We start from the raw sequence: 8,103 nt of genomic DNA, 5'->3' as shown, positions 1-8,103 counted from the left end.
GAAATGTTGAACTTTGTTTTTTAAAATATTGTTATGTGGTATAAAAATAAATAAAAGAGTCAGGCGTGCACTGGTTGACAAATGAAAGGAAATTTGAAATTTGTGAAGTGAAAATCACTTTGCAACGTTAAATTCAAAAATAAAATAAAAAATGTTTAGGAGGAAAATTTGTGAAGTGAAAATCATGTGGCAAAATTGTGAAGTGAAATCATTGGGTAAAATTATGAAGGAAATTTGAGAAAGAAGCTGAATCTGGGATGTGTGAGAAAATCTGAAAATATATAGAGCAATCAACAACGTGATTTTTACTTTACAACTTTACATATATTAGAAGATAGGGAAAATTTATGAGGAAAAATTATGAAGTGAAAATCACGCGGCAAAGTTGTGAAGTTTCTCTCTCCTCATATTCATCTTCTTTTTCAAAAAAATTCTTTCAATTTTTCCTCTTCCAACATTTTTCCTCTTCTTTCTCAAATTCCAGCTTTCAATTTTCATCTTCAAACTAAAAGGTATTTCAAAAGAGCCCAGATTTTCCATTTTCATTTTTTGTTTTTTATTTGTTAAATATTGTTTTAATTTTTTTTATTTTATAATTAACATTGTTAAATTTTTTTCTTCAAGATTCAAGCTATTCTCTTTATCTTCATTGGGGTATTTAAGTAATTTTTTTTTCAGATTTATATATATATATATATATATATATATATATATATATATATATATATATATATATATATATATATATATATATATATATATATATATATATATATATATATATATATATATATATATATATATATTGGATTGTTGGTTGTTATTAATATATTTAAACATTTTTTTTAAAAACAGGTTATTATTTTTTATAATATATTATTCTATTTATATATTATTTTTTTAAAATTAAATATTATTTTTCATAATATATTATTTTTTGTAAAATATTTAAACAAAATATTATTTTTTAAATATAGTGTGAAATAGTTTTTTTAACATAATAATTTTAATATTAATTTTAGTATATATTAAAATGTAAAATAATAATTATAGTTTTTTATTTAAAAAAAACTATTTTGTGATGTGATTTTCACTTCACAACTTTGACAAGTAAAAATCATGTTATAACTCACTACAACTTTTTCTTCTATCACTGCTACTACTGAATTACAACAGATAAAATAGAAAAATCTATGCAGAATATCATGTGGCAAACTGTTGCGACATGATTTTCACGTGGCAAAAATGTGACGTGATTTTCATGACGCAACAGAGTTGCCACACGTGCTCCTGCCACGTGAAAGTTCACGTCGTTAAAAACATGTTGTCAAGTGATTTTTCACGTTGTGACTTGAATATCACATGGCTACCGATAATGTTTTTTTTAGTGTGACAACTATATAATACACCAAATCAACCTGTAAATTATATAATCTGTCACTTAAAAATATTTTAATTAAATATATCTGTAATATTTTTTATATTGAAAGAGCATTATCATTAAACTCATATTATTAATCGTCATGGTTTCAAAGTTTTATTTCCTTTTTACTCACAAAACGTTTTTTTATTAAGGTCATGTTTTTAAGATCCTTTTGAAGAGAAAATCAGAGTTTCCTATTTGCCTTGAGAAACCATGCTTTTTTTAAGTGAGAATTAGAAGGCACTCCTAATTAATTTTACTCTCGATGCATGCAAGTTAAAATCATTCATTCATCAATCATTCAAATGTAGAAGCAACGTATTAAAGCTCCCTATTTTATTCTAGCTCAAACTACCTTGAGGATTGATGGAAGTCCAACATAGAACGTAGAAATGCTCATTCAAGACCTAGCTAAGATGATATAATTAATAAGGAGTTTTGAGCCTTGCATGTTTGTAGTTTAAGTAGAAATAACGAAAATAGGTTTGAGTAGGAGTAAAACCTTAGGATATGATTGTTAAACTCAGAATTAGGAATAGAAAACTGTATGATCTTCTGATATACTATTCCCTTTTTTATAGTCTTAATACAATATGTAAATGCTGTATACATATAGGTTATTTAATCAATGCATAATTATAAAATAATATATAATGTAGAATATGCAGTTTTAAATAGAAATGAAATGTATGCAAATTTGTTGGTTTAAATGCCAACAAATCAGCACTAATAAATAATATTTTGTCAATCAATTCTATTGACACCTTCAATTTGATGTTGGTACGTCTACAACATCAATTTAATGATTAGGAAATGTGGACATTGACGTGACAAAGTGATTATCTTGCAGTCTTAAGCTTCTCTAATTGAATGACAATTGACTTCTATGTGCTTCATTCTTTCATGGTATATATGATTTGCTAGAATTTGTATGACACTTGTGTTATCGGCGTGCAACGAAGTTGGTTATATTTGCGAATAACCAAGTTTTCAAAGAAGACTTTGTAACCAAATAATCTCAGAGAATGCTACAAACATGGATCGACATTCTGCTTCAATAGAAGGTTCTGAAACTGATTATTATTTCTTGAATTTTCAAGAGATAGGGACATCTCCTAAAAACCTACACCAACCGGTAATAGACTTCATTGTGTATGGACATCAAACCCAATCAGTATCATTTTATGCTTGAAGTTGTATTGCTACACTTGTTGGAAAGAAAATACCTCGTATGAAACTCACTAGTAGAGTTGTATTGCCACACTTGTAGGAAAAAAATACCTCTTCTGGAAGTAGTTAGTAGATATCTAATGATCTGATTTATTGTAGAAAGATGCAAGTGTCTAGGATATTACATAAATTTATTAATTGTGTGGACACTAAATGAGATATCAGGTCATGTGATAGTTCGATATATAAGACTTCAAAATAACTTTCGGTAAAAAGTTTGGTCTTGTAGAAGTTTTCCCTAATCCCTTCGTAGCTTTATATAAACCCCCCATGAAAGTGTCATGTGAAATTTCATCGATGAGACCGGCTAGTTGGATAAGATCTTGAGTATATTTGTGTTGAGTGACAAGGATTCTTTTTTGTTGGAATTGTATTTATATTCCAAAAATAACTAAGTTATCCAAGATCATTCATGTGGAAAGTTTTATGCAACAATTGTTTGATTGTAGTGACACCCTTTTGATCTCATCTAATAATGACAATGTCGTCCACATAAACAAGAAGTATGAAAATTCCTTTTAAGATTTTTTTTAGAAAGAGAGATAGATTATAACTTCTTTGAAGAAAGGAGAAGTCGGTTAGTGTTGTTCTGAACTTTTCAAACCATACTCGTGGACTTGTTTTAATCTATACAAGGAACTCTTTAGTTGGCAAACAATATAGCGTAACGAGCACATACTAATAGAAAGTTTGATTTAAAATTCTTCTCTGAGGTAACCATGGATTAAGCCTTTTTTGAAATCTAGTTGGTGAATATTCCACGATTCATATGAAGAAATGACAAGAATAATTCTCACATTAGTCATTTTGGCCACAAGTGCAAATGTCTCCTCATAATTTAAACCATTTTTTTTCTTTTTATAAAGAACAAACAATTTATCATTGTAGAGATCTATTGATCCATCAGAACGAAGCATTATTTTGAACACAAATTCACTATAGAGATGCTTAATAGAAGTAGGACATTGCACAATGTCCCATGTTTGATTTTCCTGTAGTACCAAATGTTCAACTTCTATAACATCCTGTCAATATTATATGAAAAAGCAACAAGAATATATGCTAAATTAGTTGTCAAATATAAAGGGCCATAAAAACCACACTTCTTTGGTGGCTTACGAATGTGAGTACTGCGACATAAGGAGACTACTTCTTTGGTGTCATATTAGCAACCAAAGAATGACCGGGAAGGAGCGGTGTTACAGTTGGACATCTTTGGTAAACCAAGAAAGGTTTACATGTTTGTTCTCCTTCTCAAATGTTAGAAAATAACACTACTATGAAAAATACATATAACGATTGTTGGAAAACACATATAATGACGATTTCACGTCCGTTGTTAGGTAGTGTGTGATTGTATGTATGCTGGTTTCTACAACTGGCGAGTGATCGTGATTATAAGTTAGGTAGCACGCTACATATAACAACGATTAAAGAAAACTGTAAGACCCCAATTTTGACCCTAAGATCCCTCATGCAATTTCATCATAAGCATTAGCATTGGGATCATATCTTGGCATCCTCCTTATCCCTCTTCCATTGGGTTTGTTTTAGGAGAGATCACCAAGAACTTTGTGATTGTATCATACTTCTATTTTATAATTTCACTAACCAAAATATCAAAAATATGTCTTTGCATTTGCTTAACTCTTTTGTAGGAAGGGCATGATCTCCATTGATCTATCAAGTCCATATCTAGGGTTTGAGACCCTCATGACAAAGAGCACAACCATGAATTGATACAAGAGTGGTTATGAACATCATTTATGAGTCCCAATTATCTCTACATGCTATATTAATCAAGTTTTGTTCAAGAGTTTGAGGGTGATTTGCCTTGGAAATCCTAGTTTGACTAGGTATCTTGAGTAACTTCTCCAACAAGCTATCTCACCAATTGATCAAATTTCTCAAAGGGCACTTCAAATTTAATTAGCTTATGCATATATGATCTACCATGAGCCTAGAAAGTCAAGATAATTGAAGATTAGCAAGTTGGTTGATGGTGGTTGGCCAGATGATTTCATTTGATCAAAACTGGGTCTCCCTAGACCCTATCTCCTACAATTTTCACCATATGAAAATGATTCCAAGAGAAAACTTACTCTAAATAACATTCCAAACAACTTTCATGTTGATAACTAGAGCTAGTTTTGCTTGGAAAATCATTTTCTATGTTGAAAGATTATAGGTCATTTTGTCTAAACCCTAATTTGGAAGTCAACTTCCCAAGGCCATAACTTGCTCAATTTTTATGATATGAAATATTTCCAAGTTGTACAATCAAATTCGATAGGTATACTTAAACTTTCATGTTTGGAGTGAGAGCTAATTCAACTTTTATGAGCATGTGATATGAGGTTACATTATAGGTCACTTTTGACCTATACCATTAATCAAGTGATTTTTCCAAACTTCAAAAATGCATAAGTCTATCATTTCTAACCTAAATGACATGAAATTGGTGACCATTTTGAAGGTCTTTGAGATAGATACAACTTTAATGAAGACACGTTTCTCATTTGAAGCTCATATAAAAAGTTAAGCAAGGTGGAATATTAAGACATATGGCTTGACACTTAGAAATATTATGATATGTCAAAAATTTCCAAACTTCCACCTCAAAATTCTTTAAGTTCCAAGCTTCAAATGGAAAAGTGTTGAACATGAAAGTTTCTCCTCTTGATCTCACCTTTCCAAAGAGCTCAAATTTATCCATTTAGGACAAGGAATGCATAGGCTGCGCATGGCTTGAACATGGTATCATCATTTGGCAAGGATCAAACTTCAAATATTCACACATACTTGCCTTGCAATCCAAGTTGGTTTCAGACTCTCTCACATTAATTTATGGACCTAAGGCAATGATTTCATGGGCCTGTATGCGCCCATGCACCCATGCATCATCAATGACCAAATTTGGAAAGTGATTTCAAGTGTGCAAATATCAATGGAATTAGCTATAAATAGAGCTTCAGATGCTCAACATTCAATACACATTCGCGCCAGCTTTGATCCCAAACCTCTAACCCTCTCATTCCAAAGGATAATCCTAAGAATTTCACTTGAAATTGAGTTTGAATTCTCATTGTTTTGAAATTCAAAACTCCAGGGATCCAAGACCTTTTGAGCATTCAATTCTTCTTCTGCAAGAGCCAAGGCAAGAACAGCTAAGTGCAGACCTACATTGAAGGTATTTTCCAGAAATTTTAATCTCTTCGATTCTCTCTCAATCTTGCTCAGTTCTCTTGATTCTTTGGTTGTCTGAATTTCTACCAATGTAGGCAAGAAGATTGAGTTGCTTTGAGGCCAAATCGAAGCAACTCAGTTCATGTACCTCAAATTTCAACTCGATGTATCTCTCAATATACTTGGAGTTAGGATAAATTGAGGTCAGATTCGTGCTCAGTGTCATTTTTACATTAAAATCATGTCCTTCTTTTTAATTTTGGTGATGGTTATAACTGAACCAGTCCGGCGAGGCTCGCTTGAGAAGGAGACCGGAGCTGTAGCTTTGGTGGTGAGTTGGTGTGTTCATAGCCACATGATCCTTTTGAAATGAAAAAATCTCGTGCGTTGGTTTGAATTACCTTTCATGTGGCGCGTTGACTCAGGCGTATCGTGGGTTGCGCGCTTGTGACCACTTGATCTGCCACCTCAATTAATGAAGGAGATCAAGTGGTCCACGTTTTTTCTGATCATTTAATTTTCATTTTAATCCTTTTATTTTCATTAATTCATATTAATTTTAATATTGATCCAAAAAATATGAGAGTTTCACCAAAAAATTTCAAATATTTCCCTCTTTCATATTCTGAATTAAAATTCTTTTTTGGATTATTATTAATATTTTTCATGATTTAATTGATTTTTCATTTATTTTTAATTGTTTAAAAATACTTTTAAATGTCCAAAAATTATGAATTTTTTTCTCCAAGGTACTTTGACCTTGTTTGACCTATGATAAATATCATGGCCATTTCTTTAGTGTTTTAATGAGGTTTTAGGAATTGGACAAACCATATTTAATTTAAATGTCTTATTTTAGTATTTTTAATTTGAATAAATGCCAAATAAATTTGTTGACCAATTGTGATGACTTGTTGGTGTTTGACTATTGCTATTGGGCCTTGGTCAAGGTTGATTTGACTTTGTCAAATTAATATCGTTGGATTTAGGGGATTGATGAAATGTACATTCCATCTCCCAAAATGAATGGATGATATTAATTTTGTAAAAGTCCTCCTTTGACCAATTTGTGTTTTGATCCATTCCCCTCCCACTTCATCTTATTCCCCTTCTTCATTCATTCATTCCATTTGGCCTATGATATCTCAAAATCCTAAGGCTAGTTGATTGAAAAATTAACATGAGTATGGATGAGATTAGGCCACACCTTTTGCATATTCTTTTTGTGTGTGGTATGTTTCATGAGCATAGTCTATTATACTATGTCTCTAACATGCATTAACACCAAAATTTTATTGCCCGACCTCAAATAGTTGTGACTTCTACATAAGTCCAATTACGATTGCTTAACATAGCGCTAAATTTGTGACATAAAAGGCATAAGCATTCTAGTTAGTGAGATTGTAAGTCCCCCCTCTTTCATGGTATTGTGTGGAAACTTGGCCTTTTTTCCTTCCTTTGGAAGATGTCTTGGTTCAAGGATCCATGCTTGTGATAAGTGGGTTGAGTATTCTCCAAAGAATGTCTTAAAATGAAAAGCAAAAGCAAAACAATACTAATTTCTAACCTATTAACTACTAACTTTTAATTTCAAGTCCTTTACTTTAATGCCATTTAGTTCAAGATTTTATTTCATTTGCCATTGTTCATATCATTCTAATTGTTTATGTTAATGCAATTTTCACTTTGTCCATTTGGACCATATTGTGTAATATATTTTGTTTGTGTATACTTTATTTGTTTGTGTGGTCTTCGACCATTAATGTACATAATAACAACAAAAATCCTAAAAAAACTTTTGTGTGGACTGTTGGCTTGATCTTGGACAAATGGACTTAGAATTTAGGCAACATTCTCATGCTAAAGGACTTGGTCAATGCCAACTTATTGAGAAACCAAGTGCTTGCAATTTGAAACTTAATCTGATACATCAGTCAAGATTTCTCTAAGTTCATCTGCAACATGATCATTGTGAAGCTGTTATTTTGAACCTGTGACTTGTGGAATTCATCTGTTACATGGGCTACTTTGAAGAAGATCATGGAATGGATAAGCTTGGACGTTGCTATCTTTATTTTATGCCTTGCTCTTCAAGATAATATAATTGTACATTTTTGTGTTGATTGATTCTAAAAGTCCAAGGGAATTCTGGGTTTCTATTGACAGTTTTGTCTATTGAATTGCTACCCATTTGGTCAGATCTTTTCAACTCTAAACTTTTAATTTTGTGCATAGGGTATTCTCTTCATCTTCTCCCCATTTCT

This window comes from Lathyrus oleraceus, chromosome 1 (assembly GCF_024323335.1).
Source record: "Lathyrus oleraceus cultivar Zhongwan6 chromosome 1, CAAS_Psat_ZW6_1.0, whole genome shotgun sequence".
In the NCBI taxonomy this organism is placed as follows: Eukaryota; Viridiplantae; Streptophyta; class Magnoliopsida; order Fabales; family Fabaceae; genus Lathyrus; species Lathyrus oleraceus.
This window is presented reverse-complemented; position numbering follows the sequence as displayed.